Source organism: Prionailurus bengalensis, chromosome E2, assembly GCF_016509475.1.
Source record: "Prionailurus bengalensis isolate Pbe53 chromosome E2, Fcat_Pben_1.1_paternal_pri, whole genome shotgun sequence".
NCBI classification, from domain to species: Eukaryota; Metazoa; Chordata; class Mammalia; order Carnivora; family Felidae; genus Prionailurus; species Prionailurus bengalensis.
The window spans coordinates 46,830,842-46,856,811 of NC_057352.1; the positions used below are offsets into that span (position 1 = coordinate 46,830,842).

Genomic DNA, 25,970 nt, shown 5'->3' on the forward strand with positions numbered 1-25,970 from the left:
TTCTGGAAGGCATGCCTCGGATCCCTGGGTGCTGGGTGCCGGGGACAGGGGACGGGCTGTGTCGCGGCGGGGCTGGTGGCTGGATGGTAACCTGGTGTCGGGAGGGGAGTTGGCATCCGCTTCCTGGTGAAGCTGCAGTGCTGTGGCAGTTTCTGCCACCTGAAGGTTGTTTTTGAGAGGTGCCCGTTTCGGAGGGCGGGTTCCGTTGACAGCAGCCCGATACTTCCCCATCGACAGTGTCTTTACAGTTGGCTTTTTTCCCCTTGAGTTGTTAGTTGTGGCTTTTGTGTACCCTCGTGCTCCTGTGTTGTCCCTTTCTCATACATGCTTCATGTTCTCCCTTTCCATCTCGTCCCCACCCCGTGCCCCTTAATCTCTTCTCTCCTAAATGCCTCTGGAGGACTTAGTTCGTTTGTGCCTTGGTTCATTCCTTCATCCATTCGTTCATTCATCCATTCATTAGGTACGCATTGAGCACCTACTGTATAGCAGGTGCTGTTCTGGACACATGCCCACCTCCATGCACAAAACAGACAAAAAAAATTCCTGCCCTCATGGCGCTTCCATTCTTTTGCAGGGAGGTGGGTGATAAATACAGTGCATAGTTGACTAGAAGGTGGCACGTGCTATTGGGAAAATTGGGATCAGTTAAGGGGGCTCCTCTGTTCTTTTTGTTCTGTGCCCCTTTTTCTATCTCCTGTTTGCATTTCCCCTTTTTCCCCCTGGGCTTCTTCCATCCTCTTCCTCTCCCTCTGTCTCCCCTCCCCTCCCCTCCCTTCCCCTCCCTTCCCCTCCTCTCCCCTCCTGGCCCCTCCTCTCCTTCACTCCCTCCTTTCTTTCCTTCCTCCCTCCCTCCCTCCCTCCCTCCCTTCTTCCCTTCCTTCCTTCCTTTCTCCCTCCCTCCATTCTTCCCTCCCTCCCTCCCTCCCCTTCCTTCCTCCCACCCCCTCCAGTCTTTCTCTCAATCCATAGACGGTAATGGTAACGGTGAGGAGGAGGTGCTCAGATACTGTAAATAGTCCTTTCACTTGCGAGGCAGAATTGCTCCAGACGTTTCTATTGATTTTCACTGGACTTAAAGCCTCACCTTTTTCTCTAATCATCCCATAATGGCTTTAGTATGAACAATCAGGTACAAATCGCCATAAATCTGCCCAGCCTCCTCCCACATACCTTCCACACCCTCACTCTCTCTTTGCATTTTCCTCCCTTTTGTTATCCACCTCCCCTCTTTCCTTTCATGCCATTTCCCACATCTTCTTCGGGGCCAGGGGGCGCTTCTTTTGACCCTGAGCTAGTTTTAATCCCCTTTCTACTCCTGGTGATTTTAAAGGGAGACTTCAAATAAGGAAGACCTCAGGTCCTTTCCCCATGTCAGTCTCTGTCGAGATTGATAACTGTAATTCATTTTACAATTGCTCGTTTTCAGCTTGGCGAGAGTCCTGGGTAGAGTGGATGAGAAACCATTTTAGGGAAAGGAAGAGAAAGCAGAAGTGAGGCAGTAGAAATAGAGGGTTCTAGAATCGCCTGCCGACTCCGGCACAGACGGGCTGGCGTGGTGCAGTGGGGAAGGTCTGGACGCCAAGCAGCTGACCCCCTTGTGTTATAAGTCAGCAAGAACCTCACTGGATGGCTTAGTTTTGTGTCACCATTAACAGAAGAGGCTCCTGGCAGTCACTTTAAGTTAGAGGTCTCCCGTGGCCGTAGCGCGGTACTGATTGTGGTCAAGAAAACCTGATGGGAAACCCATAGGAAAACTATTTCCAAAGGACCCGACTGAGAAAAATTAGTTCGGAGCGCTCCCCATGGTCATGGAAGACTGTCTACCACTTTGACGAAGGCTGTTTAGAGTTGGCAAGCAACTGTTCTCTTGCATCTGAGGGGAGAAAGGCCCTTTAGATTCATTATAAAACCTACATGGCGGTGATGAACTTTCCACACTACATTCTCCAGTAAGAGTATATCACGCCCTTGACTTTGCTTCTGAGGGGCCTGGAGCCCGGAGGATTCTCTGAGATTATACCTTTTTTTGGTCCCCAGGACACCTTCACACATCACACTTAGCAAGTCAGGTTGAGGTAGTTTCCTGGATGGATGTAAGGGAGCCATTTGTGTGTTTCCGTTTGTGTTTTGCTGAACTGTGGACACTCATCCTCCTTGGCCTTATTTTCTCTCTCTCTGTCTCTCTTTTGAATTTAAAAGATGGAGAAGACTCCTCGTCAAAAAAGGCAGTGCAGGTGGGCCACAGATGTTGGGGTGTGGGATAGAACTGGGGAACCAGTGTCTAAAGAAGTCTCCAAACAGTGCACTTGGCCGACACAACCCCGAGGGTGAACGTTCCCCACATTCAGAGCAGAATTCTGTGTGTCAGGAGCCGTAGGTCATGAGTCTGGTCTCATTAGTCCTTGGGTAATGAATGTCCCTCTGCTTGCTGTGGCTCTGCTGTGGGGGCGGGGAGCTCTCTCACCCACCCCTGAGTGACACGGAGATGGGCTTCTTCCAATGCGTGCGCCAAGCCTTTCTGTCCTGCGGTGTGATTAAGACAGACTTGCTTTGCCGCTGAGGGGGCTCACTGTCGTAGGGTGTCACGAGTCCATAGATTTGGGGTGGGGCCTGGAGGTGGTTGAGAGTCAGTTTTTCTCTAGGCCCTGGTGTGGCCTGTAGTAAATGGAGATTGATTGCATGTGATTTTTCCTCTTGCTAATGTAATCCATTAGCCCAGCACATGCATAATCAGTTTAGAGCACAGTTAACTGGATGTAATCGAGTTCTTTACTGTCCGCTAGAGAAACAGCTCCAGATGCTGCTGACCTGGGGAGGGCACCAGGCTTCTCACACACAGCCCTCTTTACTCACCCCATCCTCACTTCCCACCCTGCCCCCCAACCTGTCCTGGCCCCCACCCTGCTCCATCCCGGTGCCTTGGCAAATTAGACATCATTTGGTCAGGGAAAGTCCCAACTTGCTTTGTGCTGCACCTGCTCGAGCAGCCATGGTGTACTGGACTTCCTAATGGGTCTCTCAACCCTCTCTTTCAACTGAGGTCTTTATTCCCTCCTCTTCCTTTTTCATGTTGGAGGAGCTAGAACAGCCATCTCAGGAGATGCAAGCAGAGGCGTAGCTTTCTGGTTTGTCGTTTGACCTCACACCGGTCCAGGGTCCCTTCTCTTGGTGTCATAAGTGCTGGGACATACGTTGCTGTATTAACACTGAGCTGTCTGAAAGCGTGAGAGAATTTCCAATCTGGACTGAGAGAGGGTTTCGTTAATCCACTACCCCAACCCCACCTACCTAGAGAAGGGCAGAAACAAACAAAAAACCCTGCTGATATTATCACCCTTGCTTGCATGGAATTGTCAAGTTGTGATTGTGTGAGAGCAGTCTTTCAATGGAGATTAATGTTCGGTGAATTCTTCCTCCCTACCTCCTAGGAGTGGAGGGGAGTTTTGGGTGGGGGGTGGGCTGGAGAGCCTCGGGCATCAGATAAGGCTCTTCCCTTTCTCTGGGCCTCCAGGTCACTTAGTGAAACACTTAGGGCTGAATTCCTTCAGTGGTTTTTTTTGTGTGTGTGTGTGTGTCTTAAAGAGTTGTGGGCTCTGGTCTAGCCCCTAGAGGTCCTCTGCCCATATGCTCACACCTGCCGTGATGGGGCACTGTGGTTGATCCACCCAGTCGGGAAGGGCCAGCAGCCCCAGTCCAGCTTAGAGGCTGGGTCCTTGGTTTCTGTCTGTAGTGATTCATCTGAGCCAGAATGGAAGCGTGTTGTGGGTGGGAAGGGTACTTGTCTCTCATTGGGGCTGGAGCTCCAGAACTTGAATTCCGCCCCTTTCTGCTTTCCCTCATAAATGGATCACTCTTGTCTTTGGGGACCTGGCCACTCCCCCACTCCTTCCACCTGTAGAGCTGTAGAGATGCAGGGTGCCTTTGCTTACCTTAAACAAGGGAGTGGCAGGTACTGACAGATGCCTGCCCTCTGCTCGTCTCCAAGCTAGCATAGGTCCTGAGTCCGCCGTGTGTGCATTCACAGCTAGTGTGGGCCCTTACGTGTTTACCTGGACTTCCCTGCTATGTGGCATCCATAGTGAGCTCCCTAAAATTTGTGGCATCTTCTGCTCGAGGGAGGAGAGTGCAGAGAGGACAGATAGAGATCAGTGTACACTTGTCAGCTGTTAGGATCTGCTTTTTCTTTTGATACTTTTCTTCACCTGAGAGTCATTGGACTGGAAATCCATCAATTTTAGCAGCTGGATTAAGAACCGCCCCCCCCTGCCACCCCCCCCCCAATAGTAACTCTATTACTCAGAGTTCCCAGCTGAGGTGCCTTTGATTAGACCAAGCCTGATGGTTTCATATTAACCTTAAATTATACACAGAGGAAGTCATCTCCCATGGAGTTGGGTCTGGGCCCCATGTGAGCTACTTTGGGCCAACGGGGCAGACGGTGAAACACCAGCTCTACTTGGCTTAAAGTAGAGGTGAAGTATGGCACCAGTTGACTGAAAACACACACCCACATTCTCCACATAGTGGACTTTAACACTTGCCACCCTATTGGGATTCTATGTGGTGGGAGGAAGTAGGAAACCCTCTGTCAGACTCTGAGAATCCACCTTCTCAGTTCTTCCCCAGATTCATAAACTCACTGGGGCTCTCTCCCAGCAGGGCCATAAATTCATCACAGGGTGGTCGGGCAAATCAGAAGACGTAGAACAAATCCGACAAAGATTTCCTCTTCAGTCTGCATTCTTCGTGCTCCTTTATGGGTACACTTCGGGGACAGACTGTCTTAGGAAGACAGCTGCATGCTTCATGCTTCATGCTTCAAAGACTGGTAGCCTTTGTCTTGCTTGGAAAGCAGATAGCGTGGATCCTCTGGTGAGCTCTGCCTCCCTCCCTGTCCTCTCTTCCCTGGTGCGGCTACCATGTTTGAAGCACTTGGTCTAGGGTCATCTGGTTTACATCGTCATTCTGGAACTAGTGTCCTCAAACCTTGTTTTCTCATTAGGTTGACTTTTTTTGTTGTTGTTGTTAAGGGCATTCTTTTGCCTTCTTCTTTCCATACCTTGGTGCCTTCATGCAAAAATGAAAGGAGGGGAATGTTTGATTCAGAAGGTGTGAAAAGCCAGATGTTATGGTAAATTTTAGCCCATTTAGTTCTCCATGCCCTCTGTCTCCTAGAGCAGCAGGGCATTTGAAGTTCATTTCCCTCACTTGATTGTTGGGTTCACAGATGTGGGCCTCCTGGAGCAGGGCTGGGAGACTAACTGTGGGCCCCGTGGTCATTCCTGCAGAGCCGGGGTTGGCTCTGGTGAAATTTGTGACCACGAGTAATTTAAAGGAGACTCTAGGAAGATTGAAAGGCCACATCTTCTTAGGAGGGAGTGTTTATGCCATGACATAGTTAATCCTTTACTGCCGTAGTAACTGTGGGCGGTGTATGATGGAGGAACATACATGGCAAGTATGTTGCCAGTGTGTGCATTGTGAATGGTAGACATCTCTCTGCACAGGGTCCTTGCCCTCACTTCCGGTCAGAACCGTCTCACCCACCTTGATCTGAATCCCCCCCCCCCCCACCATGAGTGTTATTTCGTTCAACACATTCATTCAGCTGATTGGCTGGCTTTATGCACAAACTTTGCCTGGATCCCTGTGGTTATAGTATTATACACACCCTCATGTCAATAAGGTAAGGTCAGTGTTCTCTTTTGCCTTTTGCCTTAACAAAACTGAGATCTTATTAGATGTGGCTGGCTTTAAAAAGTCCAGTACTAACTATGCTACCATTGAACAACCATAACACTCACTGTAGCACTTTCTTTTCTTTCAAATGATATTAATATTTTTGTTTTGTCTTTATTTTTCCCTTTTTAAATCTTTTTCTGTGCATGGTAAAGAGCTGATAAGACCCTTTTAGAATATTATTCTGAATTATTTCTTACTAGACTAGCATTCCATGCTTGTCTCAAGTGTAAGCTACTGATAAAATGTAGATTCCTTATTTTTATGGTAAAATAATTAATATGAGTAATCTATGTTCACTGTGGAAAATTTGAAAAATTCAGGAAAGTACAAGTGAAAATAACTATCAACCTAATCCTCCTGTGCAAGTGTATTTATATTTCCTTCCTTTTGTGTATAACAGGCATTCTACAAAATTGGAATGGGCGTGTGTACAGTATCGTACCTGTATATTATCTTCTAATGTCTTTAAGTGTTTTTTAATAATTAAAAAAATTTTTTTAATGTTTATTTATTAGAGTCTTACTGATGTACAGACAGGTTGTCTGCCATGGTTCGGTATTAGAGACAGTGAGGTAGGGAACAGGTGTGTGCATCTATGTCTCTACGCTTGTGCTGTCCCCGGGAGTGGGATTGCTGGATTCCAGGATGTGATTAATGCCAACAGATACTTTTTCCTGCCTCTTCGGACAGAAGGTGCCAGTTTTAACCCCTCCCTGTTGGGTAATGCTCAGATGGCCCTGCAGTGACCGCCATGATATTCTGTTTTCCTCAGATTGGCAAAGTTGTTACAGCCTGGGTCTCTCTAATTATTACAGAGGGTGAACATTCTTTCATGTGTTTATTGGCCGTTTGTATTTCTTTGGCAGATTTCCTGTTCACAGCCTTTGCCCTTTGATTGTCTTGGTTCGTTCCTTTTCCTGATTGATCGGGAAGAGCTCCTGGTTTATCAGGACTGACGTCCTGATTGTGCTGTGGATGTTGTAGTAGTTTCTCCTGGTCCTTTGTCCATCTGTACCTTAGTTTATGGTACAGATGTGGGGTGTCGCCGGTGGCCGTGGAGCTCAAGCCGGCACTCTGTGCTAACAGAAGTGGACTGGTGCCCTGTGGGGGTGGTGGTACCTACCCAAGGCCATGTTGACTGAGTCTCTTTGCATTTTAACATGTAGGAAATTTTCATTTGCATGATGTCCAGTCTGTGCATCTTTTCCTTTACGTTTCTAGCTTTTCTCTTTTCCCAGGGAGGCTTTCTCTTTGACGTATTATGAAATTATAAAAGTAATAACACCTACACAACGTTTATTACAAGCTGGGTACTGTCATAGTAGCTTTCCATACATTAATTGATTTAATCGTCTATGGATTAGCCTGTTTTCAAGCGGGGAAAGCAAGCCAGAGGGAGGTTACAAGGGTCAAAGTTAGCGAGTGTTGCTGGAGTGAGTGTTCAAACCCAAACGGGTTGGCACTACTTAACCAATATTTTCTTCAATACTTTTTCCTTCCATTTAAGTTTTTAATCTGTAAGGAAAGTATTTTGTGTGTGGGGCATTGGAGGACTCTGTTTTTCTGTATTGTGATTTAGGACTGTATTTTCTTTCAAAGTGGACGGTTGATCGTCCAACAGTTTTTTCAATCACCGTCCTGTCCTAGCTGATGTGAAAGGCCGTTTTTATCGTCCCTATTTCTCTAAATCTTACAGTCGGAACATATTTACAGAGTAGTGTTTGTCGAAAGCATTGTGGAAGGAGAAGAGGGAACAGAGAGAGACAGTTCTCTTTTCAAGGCATGGAAAGTCCTGTGAATGAAGTTTCTTCCTCCGACCTTTTCCTGTCTCTCTCGCATTTTCCCCAGTGTGAAATTTCTTGGTTTAATTACCTTTGTCAAATTCACTAGGTTGAAGGAGCCTCCGGGAGAGACGAGGGTTTGGGAGAGGAGCTGAGTTTCTTTTTGTTCCTTAATGGAGACTGGGTCTCACCAGTTGTCTTAAAAAAAAAAAAAAAAAAAAGACAGAGAACAAATACTGAAACTTCTAGAAGTTCCCCTTTCTGAAGTTCTTATTCAGATAACAAGGAGACAGTGTGGCTCTGTCCACATGTTTCTAGTATAAACCATTCTCAACTGGTGGTGATAAGTCTCCTTTTGGATTCCAAAGGTGTAAGGTGTGCTGGTTTGCTGGCTCAGCCGGAGGGGCAGGGAGGTCTAATTTCAGATCATCTAGTAACTACCACTTTGTCAAAATATTTGAAAGCCTCCACCCGCCCTCAGTCCTCAAGACAAAAGCCCTAGATCCTATGAGAGGAAAATCTCAAACCATCAGCCCCCTGCAGCCACTTAGAGGAAGAAGTCACACTTGGGGAATGCTTTCTGCGAATGCCATCTGGTGTCCTAGGGGTGCTCTGTAACCCTGAGGAGGATTTTGCCGCAAAGATTCCATTGCCTCCACATTCCAGCACAATTCCATGCAGTACGATTGTTCTATAGGTAAACCCAGTCTGGCAGGAACTCAGCGCCAGAGAATGGGACAAAGGTGCGAACCCCGTTTCTAGTCCCTTCAACTTGCTGCAGACCTGGTCTAAAAGGGCAAATTTGAATACGGTTAGTCCCAACAGGTGTTTCTGGTTTTGTTTTGGTGTGGTTTGTTTTGTTTTGAAAGGGAAATTGTAAAGGAACAATTAAGCATTGTCAGGAACACTGTCAGGAGCAGGCAAGAGTTTTTAAGTAATTACATAATATGCCTGAACCGTGGTCTTTATTCTGTTCTCTACATAACTTGAAACTACAGATGTCATGTGAGTGTAGGGTGGGAAAGACTGTTAATCTGAAAAATGCTTGAGTCATTTCATACTTTAATATTTAGTTAAATTAGGTTACCAGCTGTTTTTTTTAGAAAGTAACCAGTATATAGAGTGAAAGGTAAAAACGGACAGAAAATGTGTTGCTCACAGAAGTGGTGGAGGTTATTGCAACCAGGGGGACATTAGGGTGGTGACCCTGGGGAGCACTGAAGCAACCACAATGGAAGCCTCCACGTAGTCACCAAATTTAGCAAATAAAAATGTGGAATCGCCAGTTACATGTAAATTTCAAATAGCAAATAATGTTTTAGCATAAGTATGTCCCATAAAATATAATTACATATACTTACCTGAAATTCACATTTTTTATATGTTTATTTTGGGGGGGGGGGATGATGAATGAATGAATGAATATGAATGAATCCCAAGCTGGTCCCACACTGTCAGTGTGGAGCCTGATGTGGGGCTTGAAGTCATGAACCAGGAGATCATGACATGAGCTGAAGCTGGATGCTTAACTGACTGAGCCACCCAGGCTCCCCTGGACATTTAACTGGGCATCCTGTCTTTTATCTGGCAACCCTACCTCTGGATGGAGAAAAAAATTCTCTTAGGGTGTTCTGCCAACAGGCTCAACCAGAGCATAAAGAGAGAGAGAAGTGGCTTCCTTGTTGGTAAACCTCTTTTTTTTTTTAAGCCATTCCCAACAAAAGAGGAAAATTACAAATGCCTCTAATGATGATTTCCAATTTTTGTTATTTATAGAAAACTGTCATATCAGATTTTCACATTTTCTACATTAAATAAAGTGCTTTTCCTATAATGAAATCTGAAATTTTCTCCAGAGCTGTTTGTTAAAATTTGCTTTTCAACAATTTTTTCATTATTTCCTTTTACTGGAGTGCTTTCATGTCACGTGGCCAGACACACGTCAGAGTGCCCAGCTAAGCCTCCCACAGCTATGCCAGATGCTTCGAGTGTCATTGCTCACGTTGGTCTGGCCTCCCTCTGCACTTGATCTTTTTATGGAGGTGATAGAAATTCAAGGCCCTTGAGCGTGGGCTGTTGTACACAGAAGACCCCAAGTGCTTACCTTGGATAGGATGCTAATAGGAATTTTCTCAAGTAGATTTGAACTTGGACTAATCATCAAGAATAATCAGGGAACTTTCTCTAGGGCCCACGTCCTCATCCTATAAAAGGCAAACTAGTTAGAAGGTTAGAAATGTTTATCTACTGATAGTGTTTGGTTTGCCGCCTGTTAATTAGCAGGGCAGGTTCTCAGACCCAGAATGAGGGCCTCCAAAGCATATCTGGTCTCTTAGGTCAATAGTTTTATTCATCGTCTCGTTTGCCAGGACAGTCTGTGCGTTGAATTTGCGGAAGGACTTTCCCATCCACTCGCTGTGCCTGTTGAGTCTTGCCCTCTCCAGTGACAGGCTCCTTCTTGAGGATTGTTGGGTCTTGTGACCACTCCTGAGCTGACCAGGTAGTCTTTGTTTCCCTGCCCCTCGGAAGGAGGCGGAAGACTGGGCACAGGCACCGGGGGTTCTGGGATGGGAGGCGTCCCTGGACCTGTCACTTTCAGGGGCTTTCCTCTTGCTGGTTCAGACGCCAGCACTTAGGACAGCATTCCCCTGTCCAGAGTGCACAAACAAATGGGAAGAGAATTTCTCCCTCTGTGTCAGCATTTATTGAACGCCAATTTAGTGCTGAACTCTGGTAGGATTTTGTGTAGATTCAGGTTAATGAATCTTTAGCATGTTTTGTGAAAACCCATTTTGTGTGGGGCACCCTCTGTGAGCAGCACGTGCCCAGAGTGTGGTTCACCCCCGGTGTCTATGCTCTGGGATGGCTTCTGTTTGTGGTCCATGCTACCTGCTTCAGAATCTTCACGTGGTCCAGAGAGACGAGCAGATAGTGGGCGTGGTTCTGAATTAGAAGATTATTCTTCCAAAAAGTTGGGGCAGACAAGTTCTATCTTTGTGGGGCTGGAACTTTTTTCCGAGGTATTCTCTTTCCTTTATATCTTCTTCCAGCCCCAAAGCTGGAAAGATGTCATAACCCACCACAGCCTGGTACTGTCTGTCTTCTTTGACACCTGAGGAGGATGGAGTCTCGAATGACCTCAGGGCTTTTCTAACAGGATTCTGTCGCCCTTCACTGTTGGAGGAGCCCGGGCATCACCAGGCTGGTAGTTGGTGGCGTGGCCGTGATGCACACACGGAGGTTTCCCTTAGTTCGTCTTTGGCTTTTATGCACATGCACCACAGGGGTCTTTGGGACAGTGGGAACGATAATGTCGGGGTTTTGTGTTTGTCCCCTGGTTCCCTTCAGCCCTTCTGAAGCCTGTGGAGGGAGCTCATGTCACTACAGAGGTCCTGCAGATGAGTTGTTGGTGTTCCTGAAGATCTAGGAAAGGCTCTGATTTTATTTCCAGCAGAGACTGTCCTACTGGAATGATCCTGTCGAGCTTTAGAACTCCTATTGCTGATTTAAACTAGGGCTCATGTGGGGTGCCTGGGTGGCTCAGTTGGTTAAGCAGCCGATTTTGGCTCAGGTCATGATCTCACAGTCTGTGAGTTCGAGCCCTGTGTTGGGCTCTGTGCTGACACCTCAGAGCCTGGAGCCTGCTTTGGAGTCTGTGTCTCCCTTTCTTTCTGACCCCCCCGGCTCACTTTGTCTCTGTCTCTCTTTCTCAAAAATAAGTAAACATTAAAAAAAGAATTTTTAAACTAGGACTCATGTGAGCTGAATGCTTCATGTCTCAGTCTCTTTATGAACCATTGACTCATGGGCCAGGAAGGTTCTCTGAGCATCATCACGTGTTTTTCCTACATTTAGGGCACTATGTGCATATGTGTGGGGGATATAAAGGGCCACCCCAAACGCTCACCCTCGGCTCTGGAATACCCCCCCCCCACAACTCCAAGGTCAGTGTCGTCTTCTCACCTCTGCTGTGCCTTCATGTTTCTGTATTACCTTCTGCTACCACATTTCTTGTTTTTGAAAATGATTAAAGATAGAAGGAACTGGGCGAACATTCCTAGGCTCCTCCATTCAGCCAAGTCAGGAGGCTTGGGTCCCGAGGACTGCCATTTCCTCAGTGTCCTAGATTTTAGTCAGTGAGTATGACTGTAGCCACCTGTGGTTTAGGAAGTGCTGTGAGGGGTGATTAGCTGCAGGCATCTGCTTGTGTGTTTGTTCACTTTCCAGTTCTCAGATTAGGATCTGGCCGTTGTTGGTGTTGGTGTTGTTATTATTATTTTTGCCCAAACTGGGTTCCCATTAGTAGTGATGGCCACAGCCGCCCGTATAGGAAGACCAAACAGTTTGTCCAGGGATAAGAAGTCTGAACTTTGTCCAGTAATGTGCCCGTGCCCCGCTCTGTGCATCTCCATTATCCTGCCATGGTAATTTGCCCCTCTGGGCCTTTGGTGCTTTGAGTTTATCCAAAATTCAGACTTTTCCACGCTGACGTTCTAGCACCCAAAGGACCCCAAAAGCTCCCCAGATGCTCCTTCTGCCTTCCCACCGCTTCCCACAAACACGTCACATGCTTTTCTTCTTTGCCTGGCCTGTTCTTTATTCCTCTCGGAATGTGGCATTTGGAATAAAATCTCACCTGGAGAAGTCTCAGCAGTGACAAAGCCCAGCTCCGCCGAGGGAAGACTAATTACACAGCTAATTAAGCCAACAGATGTCATTGCAAGTGCTCATTTCTTTGTAACGTGGATGTACACGCCACGCATTGCTGAGATGGGCTCCTGGCCTATTGCAAGATGTCTTGTTATTTGTTGGACTTTAAGGACTGGTATCTTTCCTGCCCCGCCTTTATGCGTTAGTGACACGGCCCTGCTTTTCCAGAAAGCTCTCTCCTGCTACTGCAGCCACAGGTGGTATCTCTGCCCTGAGCGCATGTCACACCATTTGGTACCAAGCTGGTCTCTGTGTCATGTGGTAGGTAGTCCGTTTCCCCAACAGATTTTGAAGGCTCTTCCGCACATGAGCTGCCTCTACCATCGTGGGGATCTCGCAGGCGGGCAGCACGAGACAAGACAGGTAGACCCCAGGAGAGGGTGCAGATTTCCTTCACCGCCTTGCTTGCCTGAAATCGAGTTCGTTGGCAATGAAAGTAGCAAAGGAGTGCTTGAAAGGTGCAGTTTTGTTAAGAGTGTAGAGCAACCATGATTTTGTCAGCAAAATTGAGCAACTCCTGTGTTGTGGGACACATCAAGCGTTCTCGGGAGTGGAGGGAGGGGTGTCAGGAAGCAGGAGGGAGATGGTGTTTTCATACCCACTCCCTACAGCATTAGGAAAGGGACAGACAGGTTGGAAGGATGCAGGGGGCCTGGGGGAGGCTGTGGGGTGTCGCCGGTGGCCGTGGAGCTCAAGCCGGCACTCTGTGCTAACAGAAGTGGACTGGTTCCCTGTGGGGGTGGTGGTACCTGCCCAAAGCCATGTTGACTGAGTCTCTTTGCTAACAACCGCTTGCCCTCAATCATGCCTGCTCCATGAGTGAATTCAGTGTCCCTTCCTAGTTGCTGGATCTGGAAGTGACATATTTCACCACTGCTGTGACGCATCACCAGTGGCTCCCATGTTGCCACATCCGTTGGCCCTGTTTGAACCCCATGTGACAGTTCAGCAGCCTCTGCCACGCTTTCTCTTCCTCCTCCTCCCTCTTGCTTGTGTGACACCAGGCTCATGGTTCGTCTAGGCCCTTCTCTGGCCCTTCTTGGCCTCCTTGCTGGTTTCTTTTCTCTTAGTGAATGTAAATACTGGTTTCCAGGGCTTGGCCCAGGTGCCCTCCTTTTTCCTACATGTGACTCCTCCTGAGTGCCTTGTTTAATCCATTGCTTTTAAACTGTCACCTTCTGGTGACACTTGAATTTAGATCTCGAGCCCTGAGCTCTCCCTTTATCTACCTCCCTACAAGATATTTCCATTCGAATGTCTGATAATCGACTCCTCAGACTAAGCATGGTCTAGAGAGAAGTCTTGATGACTGTGACCCCCAACACCTTTCTCCTCTAGGCTCCCCCATTTTGGCAAGGGCCCCTGCCAGTCTACCATTAACTCAGGCCAATAAGCCAGAAATCGTTTGTGGACCACTCTTTCTTTCACTCCCCTGTAGCCAAACCATCAGTAAGTCCTATTGCCTCTGCCTTCAGACACCGCCCACCCCGTTGCTTCTCACTGTGTCAGTTCCCTCCCTGCTTCTACTTTTGCCCCTTGTAACTCACTGTACACATAGTGATTTTATGAAGAGGAAAACCAGATCATAGCACTCCTCTGCTCTGACCCCACAGCGGCCCTCCATCCCGCATAAAATAAAAGCCAAACTCATTGCTCTGGCTTACAAACTCCTTTGCGATGTGCACTCCATGCACCGTGCCCACTTCGTCTTGTACCACCCTTCCCTCTGCCCACTACACTTCAGCCACACTGGCCTCCTTTCTCCACACGCAGTATGCCACGCTTGCGCCTGCCACCGGGCCTTTGCACCTGCTGTTGCACTGCCCAGAATGTGCTTTCCTGACCAGCTCTCTTTAAATGTCTGGTTCTCTGAGAGGCCTTCCCTGCCCACCTACTCTCAAGTCACCATGTCTTCACTTTATCCGAGTTTACTTGTCCGCATTGACAGTTACTACCTACTTTTCTTGCTTGTTGATATATTTGTCTCCTAGAAGATCAAGGACCCTGGTTGTCTTCTTAATGGCTGTATCCTTAGTGTTTAGAACAGTGTCTTACACCAGCCCAATAAACGTTCACTGGAGTGACAGAAGTACTAACAGAATGTGCCCATGGTTTCTCCCTGACTCCAGGATGCGGTAAAACAGCCCTGTCTGAACACTTGGCTATTACAGTTGAGATTCCAGAAGCATATGTTGGAGTGTACTGAGGGTGTTTCAAAGCTGTCCATAGCCGTGTCATTTAGCTCTGTGCAGTTACACTCCTGTATTGACCCACTGAGAAACAGTTCTGGTAAAGTGGTGCGGCTCACGTCCAGGTATTTTGAAAATTCCCACGTGCAGCTGGCTTTGGCCCAGGATCCCAGAATTCTGCCAGTCTGAATGACAGCTCTTTCTACTCAACAGTCCTAGAGATTCATGTCATGGTAGAAAAATTAATGGTGCTTTGCCCCTTCTACTTCATATTATGGTCCATTTTTGTAGTAGTCTTTCTCCTCGAATCAGTTATAAGACTCTCAACATCAGGATCCATTTATTCCCATCCAACTTTGTGTGTTTCCCAGTGTCTTGAAGATGTTGGATAGAATGTAAGTGTCAGTGGAAGATTTAATACCCAAAGATGGAATCTTGAACATAGAAATGTAAAGACTAGGTTCAGCCCTGAAAAGCCTCCTCTGGTTTCTTTAGAATCTCCTCTGCTCTGTTTACTCCCCCTCTCCCTGGGCAAATGTCCGTGTCTAAATGATGCTAATTAGTCCCAGATCCGGTTGTCCCCAAGAGAACCACGAACCTGGTGGCAGAATATATTCCCAGTAAGAGAGGAACTCCAGTCTCCTTCTTGCTTCTCTCCTCCCACCCGCTCCGTGTTGAAGCCACACACTTTTGACCACCTTCTGTGAGCAGGACTGTGTATCATCTTCTTCGGGGCTGTGGTCCTAAGCTTTGTAAACTTGGCTGACTGTGATTCCAAAAGAGAGACATTTTACATTGATGACTCAGCTCACTATACACAGAGAGAGATTTTGTCTATATTATTGAAACAAATTTTTAGAGTTCAATTTTATCCTTCTTACCTGTGCTGCATATGGATACTTCCTATTTTGTCCCGTTGTTTCATTTACATAAAGGTTCTACTCACTGCATTGATTTCGAGATCCACTGAGGCAGTGACTCTCAACCCAGGGAGCTTTAAAAACACATGTGCAGGCCTGGCCCATCCCAGCCCATGGAGGTTCTGATGTCATTCACTGTGGGCTTCTAGTGTGCAGCCCTAGGCTTAACACCATTGCACCCATGGATCACCACCCGCAATTTAGAAAACATTGCTGGGTAAGATACAAACGGGAGTTGATCATTCAGCAGGAGCAGTGAAATGTACACACGAGAGTTATCCAAGTGTGGAGGGAGGTAGGGGGAGGGAGAAATCCCATCCACTTGGTTCGCTCAGAAATGACCTCCTGAAAGAGAGGGACGCTGGACTTGGGTAAGATTTGAAGAGGGAGAGCTTTCATAGATGGACAGAGGATAAAGGTACATTCTTTTCTCCTTATCAAGCCTGAGACCATGTTACTAAACTGATTTGAGTAACCAGAGTTTCCTTTCTTGCACTTCTGGTTACAGTACCTTCTCAAAGAAAGTCAGCTGTGGGCTAAACATTTCAGACTAATAACTCACAGGAATTGGGACCTTTTCGCGTGCTGCTAGGAAGGCGTTCTGCTCAAATGATCTGTTGAAATAGTAGAAATACTAAAAAAAATACCCCATAAACAAATACTGAACTATAGTTAATGCTAAATATGTTGAAGTATTTAGGGCTGTAATATGTACTGATGTCTGTAGTTTACTTTGAAATACCATAAAAAGGTAAGCTGCATTGATAGATGGATAAAAGAATGGATAGATATACAGCAGAATATTAGTTTTAGCATCTGGGTGGTGGATATATAGAGGTCTACTCAATGATTTTTTCCAACTCTTCTCTGTAACTGAAAGTCTTCCTAATACACTATGGGGGTAACATACTAAAATGGTTAGGTCTTCTTTTGCTGTGAACTTGACCATGTAGAAGCTTTGTGTTCATCATGAGTTCTCTTCTCCACCCCACCCTCTTCCTCTTTGCCTTCCCATGCTCTGGAAAGAGTAACATTGATGTTTTGTCGTGTCTCTGAAGACCAGGCTCAGGTGAGTTATTTCCATTTTTTTTTCCAGACAAGGGCATGCATTTCATTGGAGGCAGGAGCATGCCCAATTGAGAGCCCTTAGACCAGGGCAAGAAGAGCAGGGGTGGTAGGGCAGGGTGGGGTGGGGAGAGTCCAGGAGGCTCTTGGTCATTCCAGAAATTTGAGATGCCCACCAGATGACAAGCATTAGAAAGCTTCAAGATAAGATGCCCGAATGTGTGAAGGAAAACTCAGGCAGTTTTTTGAGTTTATTTTAGAGACCGTTCACGAGCTGGGAAGAGGGGCAGAGAGAGAGAGAGAGAGAGAGAGAGAGAGAGAGAGAATGAAAGAAAAGAGAAGAAAAAAAGAAAGAAAGAAAAAAAGAAAGAATATCTTAAGCCCCAGTGCGGGGCTTGATCTCATGACCTGAGCCGAAATCAAGAGTCAGATGCTTAACCAACTGAGCCACCCAGGTATCCCCAGTGCTTGGGAGTTTTAAAGAGAGAAAGTCACTCTGGTGTCAGGCTGCCTGGGTGTGCTTTCCAGCCTATCTTTCACAGCTGTGTGCCTTTGGACACAAAGCTTATTCCCTGTGCGCCCTTCACTGTAAAATGAGCTAGTAGAACAACATGCCTGATAGGACTGTTGAGTGAGTTAAATGAGATAATACATGGGATGTGTGTCTACAGTGTAGTCAGCGTATGGTGCAAAACAATGTGTTAGTCTTTATGAATACTATTTTTTGGCATCAGGTTTTCCACTCTTATGCAGACCACATAATTGAAGTTACTTTATTATTTGTCTTTCATTAACTTTGAACTTGACACACTTTGGATTTAGAGGACAGCAAGGCTAGTGTGTGCCTTTTTTTTGGTTTTTTGGTTTGGAGGAGGGAGAAAGAATTACCTTTGAGAGAAATGTGACCAGTGTGTAGGGAAATGACTTGGGCCAGTAATTAATCTTGGCCAGTCATTCATGGTCTGATCTCAAGAATGGGGGGCTTAGAGAGATCACGGAGTTGTCTTCAAGCCCCAAGTGTGTTCACAGGCCTTTGTGGTCATTGTCCTTGTTTTTAGTGAATACTTCTGTCTCTTCTCCTAAGTAGTGGAGCCAGAAGTAGTCTAGTAAGGTACTTGGGAAAACTAGAAAGTAACCCCTGTCCAGCTTTATTTCTGCTACAGTTCTCTGATCCCTTCTCTGAGAAGTAGTTACAAGATCTTCAGTTGTGAGAAGACTGAGCAGTGAAGTTACTTTTACTGACATAATTTTATAATAATTGCTCTGCCTAATCTGGGGAACTTTACTGTTTGATTAAAAATTTTTTTTATTTTATCTGATCTTATTTTATCTTATTTTTTATTTGAGAGAGAGAGAGAGAGAGAGAGTGAGAGAATCTTAACCAGACTCTGTGTGGAGCCTGATGTGAGGCTCAATCTCATGACCCTGGGATCATGACTTGAGCCAAAATCAAGAGTCAGATGCTCAACCAACTGAGCCAGCCAAGGGCCCCAATTTTTTTTAACAGGACTTCCCTGCAAGCCAGCAGCACACCCATATTCCCCTTGTGTGACCAAAATTAGATGCAAGTAAGAATTTAAGCTTGGAAACTGGTTCAGAGTACACAGCACACTCAGAGAACTTTCTTTTTTTTTTCTCTTATATTTCAGAAATAAGTATATATTTCTGATAAAAGCTAATGTATGTTCACCGCCCCCCCCCAAAGAAATTATAATCCAAATGCACAACATGGAGGGCAAAGGTGGAAAAGTGAAGGCTATGTTCAAGTTAGCCTAGAGTACATTTGGCTTCGGTGTCTCTTGGTGTTCTGTTTTTGTGTCTGTTTATGTTTGGTCACCTTGGCAATACCACAGAATATCGTAAAGGGGGAGCAGCCTCTGAACCCGAGTGAAGCTTTAACTAGCGCTGCAAAACTAGCCATACCCACCTGGCCTAACTGAGTTCATTTATGCTGAAAACCACAGTGTTGGAGACGCGGATGACTTAACATTGACTTAGGAGTCTTCCTTCAGTGTTTACGTCTGTGTCCCTGCTTGTGGCGGGTACCATCCCAGTCTCCATTCACAGTAGCAAACACCTTCAGTCAAGTATGCAAAACTGTTTCCATGGCAATCCTTTGTTACCCATTAATTTAGAATATTCCACAATTTTTCTTCAGCTGAAACTTTTGTTTTTTTAAACCGTGCATGACTCCTCTTCCCTTATTTGTACATTTCAAGTTCATCTCCTTGGCTACTCAAGTTCTGGATGTTTTCCTCCCTGCCCCACCTCTTTTGAGGGCTGTTTTTTTGGGGGATGGGGCGGGGGAGAGTTTAATGAAATAAATGGCAAAACTTGGGATCTCTGATTACAGCTGTGAGTCAGTAAGTGGGAGGAGACACCTCCCTCTTTGATTTGAGGGAAGCAAAACTTAATGTGAAACAATCTTTAACATCTGAAATGATGTGCAAAGTATGTGCAACAGAAAAATCTCACCAAGTTCATTGCCTGCCTAATGATTAGATCAGCATGAGCGGATCTGGAAAGTATTCTTGAGAAACAGAGCAGCTCTTTGTCATTTGAATGGTGAATTTAATGGCCACTATGATGACTGAGTTTTGGCAGTGTAAGTCTCATGCCGATGTCAAGGGGTGTGTAGGCATCGTGTCCACGGCTTATGTTTGGAAACACCTATGTAATGAAATGCAAATCGATGGCCATAACATGCTAAAGTTGCAAATTGGAACACAAATGAGAAAATGCAAAATGAAAGCTTTGCATAGAAACGCTCATTTCTCATATGTGGTAATTATCACTACCAAATACGATATTCTCGTGTCCGGGATCTGGGACATCATTACGTCCTACAATTACGAGTCCTTGGGCAAATTTTTACAACCATTGTACGCAAGTCTTTTGCATTTTTGACACATTCAGATGAAGGGAGTGATTCTGTCATTGACTGTGTCCATATAATCAAAACCTTTGTTATATTTAGCACTGTACAGACTTTATCTTTGTTTTCTTCCCTAGTCGGTTTTATGGGTATTTCTAAGCGTGTTGATTCTGAGCTGCCACTTGGCAGTAGCAGGTGAAGTCAGGTGCTAGTTTGGTTTGATTATCGAATAGCCGGAATTACTATGGTTTTCCTAGCTCTTTGGTCTTTGCACTGTTCTTGCTATAGTCCATGTGCAGCTTGTGTTCTGGTCATTTTGGGTGTTAGGACAAAGGACTTTTGTTGCCCTCCCCGTACTTTGGACTTAGAAAGCCTGTCTGTGAGACCAGACCACACAGAGTTCATCTCTTCTTCTGCCTCACCCCTTTTAAGAATAAATTTAATTTTCCTTTTTTCCCCATAACTCTAAATAGTTTGGCAAAGATTTTTTATATGCAGAAGAATCTCAAAGGAGTAGTTTATCAGATGCCACTCCACTCCCATGGGGTGATAGAAAGAATGGGCAGGAAGCTATTTTTAATGGGACTGGGGTGTACGTGTGAAGCATGCTACATGTATACCTTTCTTGTGGAGCATGTTTCCTTTCCTCTCTTCCCCCTTCTCGTGTTGGGGGCCTGGGAGCCCAGCGCATCCCTGTGACTACACTTGATTCAGCATAATTGATGTGGTCTCATTTCCCACAGCTGATGAGGATTATATCAGCTTGGTTTAACAGTCTCATTTTCTGCTCCCAGTGCACACTTGTTTTAATGTGTTTCAGTTAATGAGGTAGAAGAGAGAACGAGGTGTTACTGTTTATACACAGACAGTGAGCTTGTGCAGAGAGAGGCCCTGCCACAGCCCACATGGCCCTGGGTGTCCTCAGGGGCAAGTCCCAAGGAGCGAAGCCACCTTTTCGGAACATGGGCTTTTCAGGGCTAATGCAGATAATGATCATTACCCATAAGCTTTGCCAAATCGGCTTATTAATACCATTTCTCCTTTCTTGATGTGTCTTTCCTAAGCCATGATTAAAAGATGGTAACTTGGCTTAGAACTTGGGGTATCGTTGAAGGGGTTGGTTCACCTTCTCCCAAAAGACTTTTCCAACTCTGCCTGCCTTTCACCAGCCCATACCCCTAGATGGGGCCCTCCCCGAGGAAGGGTCTGGGCATTTAAAACAGCACAAGTGAACCTAATTTCAGAAGTCCCAAGGGGAACCATACCCTTGTGCGGGGGATACTGAGAGTCTGAAATAGGCACTAAGAATGTGTATTTCCGTGTTCCCTGGGTCCGAGCAGTGCTGCTGGTAGGGATGGTCAAGGAGCCAGAAGAAACTTCCAGGGGTGATTTTCTATGAAGGGGGTTCTGGTTTGGGCCATGACTTGGCTCTAGCTCCTTTGGGGTTGGAGGGCACTATAATGGAGGTGCCCATAATGCCTCTCCTTCCTAGACCTGCGTAGGGTGGCCAGGAAACCAGGGCTGGGCAGGCCTTTTGCATGTATTCAAATCTTTAGCTCCTAGACATGTGAACAATAAAGGGAGTTCCAGGGGCACAACAACAAAGGAGACCTTTCCCTCTTTGGGACCAACCTGAACCGTCTTGTCAGCCACATCCACACTTGTGGAAAGACACTCTCTTCCAACCTCGCCCCCTCTCCTGCCATGTTCACTTAAGCTCTCTCATTTTCTTCCTTCTCTCTCTCAACATGGATTGCCCTCAATGGTTAAACCCAGTGCTTGGCTTTGGCACGGTGCCAGCCCTGTGGGGTGCTGCGCAGGCCAGAGGCCCCCAGTGCATCCCAGTTTCCCGAAGGCACAGCAGCCGTGGGTTTCAGCAGGAATTAAACAATTACTAAGTCTTACTCCTCCCCACCTTCCGTGGATTGACTCCATAAATTGTCAGCCTGTTGACATTTTAATGCGAATTATGTCATGTGGTATCCCCTTTGATTTCGACATGCCTCAGTTTGTAAATACATGAGCCACTCAAAGGCTTGTGGTTAGCATACACTCCGGAGGCCTCGGGGTTTTTGGTGGGGGAGAGAGCGCTGGAGAGTGCACAATGCTGGGAGTGTGCCTGGCCTGGAAAGCCTTTTTCAGTTACCCAGGGTGGCTGCGAGGGCAGGCTGGCCTCGCAGGGGGCCTGCTGGGAGCCCCAGCGCCGAGCCATTCACCTTCCTGTCCCTCCCAGGGCACCGGGAAGGCCACCGCCTTTGGATCCGAGTCACAGGATATTTTTACTGAATGCATCGACGGCTGAGCATTTCCCCAAAGTCACTGTGCAGCTCTTTTCCTCCTGTTGTAGAGCATGATGTCACCTCCCCCATCACCAGCACCTGGAGAACGGCCGACTGACTCTAGATTTCAAAGCAAACCTGGAGGCCAAGGGAGCGTGACCTTGGAGCAGGTGTTTCCTTCCACAGGGCTCAGCCATCCCCGCGGGAAATGAATGGGAAAGGATTCTGAAGGGTGTGCTGGGTACAGAATGAGAAGTTGCACAAGAACGGTAGAGTAAGGATGGTTAAGATGTATGGAGGAAAGGGGCACCCGGGTGGCTCAGTCAGTTAAGCATCAGGCTCTTGATTTCAGCTCAGGTCACGATCTCACGGTTCCTGAGATCAAGCCCCACGTCAGGCTCTGTGTTGACAGTGTGGAGCCTGTTTGGGATTCTCTCTTTTCTCTCTTTCTGCCCCTCTCCCCCTCAAAATAAGTAAACATTAAAAAAGAGAGATGTATGGAGGAAAAGGGAGAGGTTTGATATTTGCATGGGAGAGGAAGAAAGAGTGGAACCTTGAAGGTTCTGCATGTTCAGATTCTCAAAGTGAAATTCAAGGGAGGAGATTTTGAAGTAGATTTTAGGAAGCAGTTCTATAGCGAGAACAGCTGAGAAACCCCTGTGCCAGGACCCTGCTCCAGAACCCTGTTTTCTAGCTTTTCATTTCCTTATTTGAGACTTTGCTTTAAAATGAATAATCCAAGAGGACCTGGCTTCTTGGTGATCCTTTGGGTATAGAAGGTCAGTGGTCAAAAAAGTTAGAATTAGCCGTCTTGAGATTCGATGTGTTGTGCCCTGAGGAGCTTGGGCAGGATGACCTCATCAGTAGACAGTTAAGAATGGACCAGACGAAGGAAAGTTGCTTCCTGCTTTGCACAGAAGGAGCACATGCTTTTCCCTCTTCTGAATACATCAACTGCTGGGCCTACTGTCTGTGCTGGAATTTGGCTGACTTACAAAAATGTCATGGGATCTTTAATGGCCATGGGTGGTCGGGACCTCTTTCCCACGTGCTGAGTAATTTCAGTTTCATGTGTGAATAATGCCCATATTAAAGCAATTAGAGCTACACATAATCTGAAAAGGAAGAAAGGACCCAGATTCGTGTTGGTCAGAGACACTTCCAGCTCGTTGATTTCTCTGGTAACTTCCATAAGTGCTTGAAAAAGTTCTTCAATGGACTCTATAACTTAATTTATTTGGAAAAAGTGGTGATACAAACAAGTGTGTTTGAAAACTGGGGTCACTGCAGATGACTCTTGCCTCTTCTGTGGATTTATCTGGCTTTTATTACTAGTGGGAGGAAGTGAGTGGGCTGGTGGGGCCAAATAAGAGAGAGAGAGACAGACACAGACACAAACAGAATGCACAGTGCTTGGAGCACTGTGGAGCTGGCTACTATGAGAAATTATACTTGGTTCCTCTTCAGCATCTAGTTAGAGTTTAGTTGTAAGGGTATACATGAAATAAAATGGTAAGACGTTAAAACAGTTGAGGGTCATAACAACATAAGTCTTTGTTAATTAAAAAAAAAAAGTTCCAATTGATATTTTTCCAAATTAAAACTAACATTGACTGCCATGGTAGAAAATGAGTCCTAAAAAAGAAAAAAAAAAAAAAAAGAAAAAAAACAGAGTCTTGTGCTTTTTTTAAAAAAATCATAAAATGCTGTTGACAACACGTAAATAGGCCTCAGTTGCCTAATTGCTCATTATTGTAGTGAATAGAAGTTAACTGTTGGAAACATGATTTCAGACATAAATGTATGGTCCCTTTCAATAAATTGTAATGTCTTTCTCTAACTTGGTGAAGAGTGGGGAGGAGCAGACTGTGTCTCTTTTCACTCATGTCTTCCAGAGGCCAGCCTTTGGCTGACGCCCATTCTGCCTCCCTGGACAGTTGGTCAGAAGGTGACACTTGGTTTTTCAGCCCCATAAATGAGAATTCTGGGGGATTGTAGAGTCAAAGGTGGGGGGAATCAGTGAATTTGCTTTCATTCCTTTCTTCCTTCTTCTTCAACCTTATTCCTTCAATAATAAAGGCAACTCAGGGGTGGCTGGCTGGCTGGCTCAGTTGGTAGAGCATGTAACTCTTGATCTTGGGGTCATGTGTTTGAGCCCCGTATTAGATGTAGAGATTACTAAAAATAAAAATAAAAATAAAGGCACTCAATGTGTAATTAAAGGTAATGGAGAGACACAGGAATGGGTTAAGTGGGTACAGGTGTGGGCTGCGTTTTAGCATACCTGGGGAGTGTCATCATCAGAATTACCCTTTCCTGACCAGTGGCGTGTGAACTTGACATTTGCTACTGTGGCTGGGGGTGTTGAATCTGCGTTCTTACTTCTGGGGTCTGGAAGTAGATTTACATAAAGGGTAGGAGGAGATGGGATTGAAATCCCATCGGAGAGAAGGGCCCCGAGGAAGAAAACCCCGGAGATTCATTTAATAAGAAAAGAAAAATGGGAGAAGTTGGAGGGACGTTAGTTGGGGGGGGGTAGAGTGAATGAGAGAGTGAATGAGAAGGGTTTCTGACAATTAACTAATTCTCCTTGCTCCAACCCATGACAGAATTAATCACACATTAACACACTGACAGCAAAATTAATGTCATATGCAAATTAATAGTGCGGGCTTGGCATTCAACAGCCTGTTGGCTTTTTAAGGCTGGCGTTGTGGTGACACCCCCAGCCCCAGCCCATAGACGGCTGGCTGTATTGGCGCCCCCCCCACCCTCTTCCTGCCTGAGATGACCCACTGCCACTCTGGAACAGATCGACATCCCTTCTGCTGGCTTGAAACAACTTACGTCAAAACCTGTAAGCGATCGTGCCTAGTCAGGAGTAGGAAGTGCTGGTTAGGAACCCTTTGGGCTCTAATACTTTCTTACCTCCACCATATCATCAGCGGCCATCCTTCCAGGAGAGTGGGGGTGATGGAAACATTCCTAGGAAACCACAACGCTGTTGCTTCCCAGGTGTTGTCATTAAGAGACATGTGGGGTCCAAGGGAAGGAGTGTTGAGTATACAGCGGTCAAATCTAAAGTCATTCTAGTTTTTGTTACCAACTACAGAGTGAAAATTGTTTTATGTGGCTTCCAAGAGGTTTAACTATTGAAACCAACCCTGAAAGAGAAAATGTGAGCCTCTCCTTGATGCTAGAAAATAAATAAATAACCAAAAGAAAGAATAGCCTGTTTTCGAATATTTTGATGGCTGATCTTTCGTGCCTGGGGCAAGTGCGAGCTAGCCCCGTTACAGCCGATGACTAACCCGCTTGTGAATTCTGCATCCGGGATAATTATTATTTTGACACTTAATAAGTAACAGCGCTGTGAAGCAGGCGTTACACAGAACATGAAGACGTGATCATGCCCTGGAGGCCCTTCAGGAAGGACGAAAGCAATTCAGAGTAGGATAAAAACAGTCAACTGTTTATGTTGATTTCGAATGAGTATTGGCATTTTCTTAGTGGTGCTGATTTCCTTAGCTTTTTCATTAGCTCCCACTTCATCTTCTACCAAGGAGAAGAGACTTGAGACTGATGAGGTCAGGACAGAGACCTGGGAAGCAGTGTTGCCGGCTGTGGAAGAGTTTTAATTCTGGGGTGTGCTGGTTCTTTTTTGCATTGTGTGTCTAAAACAGCCGTGGAGACCAAGTCCCTGGCCTAAATCGGGCCATGGACATTGAGACCCTGGAAAATCATTAACGTAATATTTTGATTTTACAAATGAAGTGAGGAGTTCTAATGTATCTAAGATACAAGTACCTCTGTCTGCCTGTAGCTTTTATCCTTGACATACAGACAGAGATATGCACGCACATGCATAAATACACACACATGTATAAATATACACATATCTGTATGTATATATTTTTTCTATAATTTTATAGATGGTAGAGTGTCTTAGATACTGCTTTTTCCATCAGTCCTTGTAGTCTTCATATCTGCACAGGGACCCTGGTGTGGACAGAGTAGGGAGATACACTGGAGGGTAGGATTCTGTTCTGTTCTTTCTCTGTAGTGTACCAGCCCCAGACCCTCAACCCGTGCCTTAAATACCATCTGTAAAAAATGGAGCCTGTTTGCCTCCCAGAGGTAACAGCATTGGGTGTTCTGATAGAGGTACAGGAGTTACAAAAACTGTACAACATATAGTAATTGAAAGTGAAAATCTTGTTTTTTTTCTTTTACTCACTATTTTTGTCTTTACTCGCTTTTAACGTTCAACTACATTTTGTTTTATTTTTTGATATATGAAATTTATTATCACATTGGTTTCCATACAACACCTAATGCTGAAAGTGAATATCTTATGATTAATAACTGATCGCCCAAGACAATTTCATAGGTGAAAAGCAGGTAGT

General features: G+C 45.8%; 1 protein-coding gene across 3 annotated transcripts in view; it reads left to right on the plus strand.

The window, feature by feature from the left end:
* ZFHX3 (zinc finger homeobox 3) overlaps positions 1-25,970 on the plus strand; it is a 238,902-nt gene that overhangs the window by 86,334 nt on the left and 126,598 nt on the right. The gene's annotated exons all lie outside the window — the stretch shown is intronic.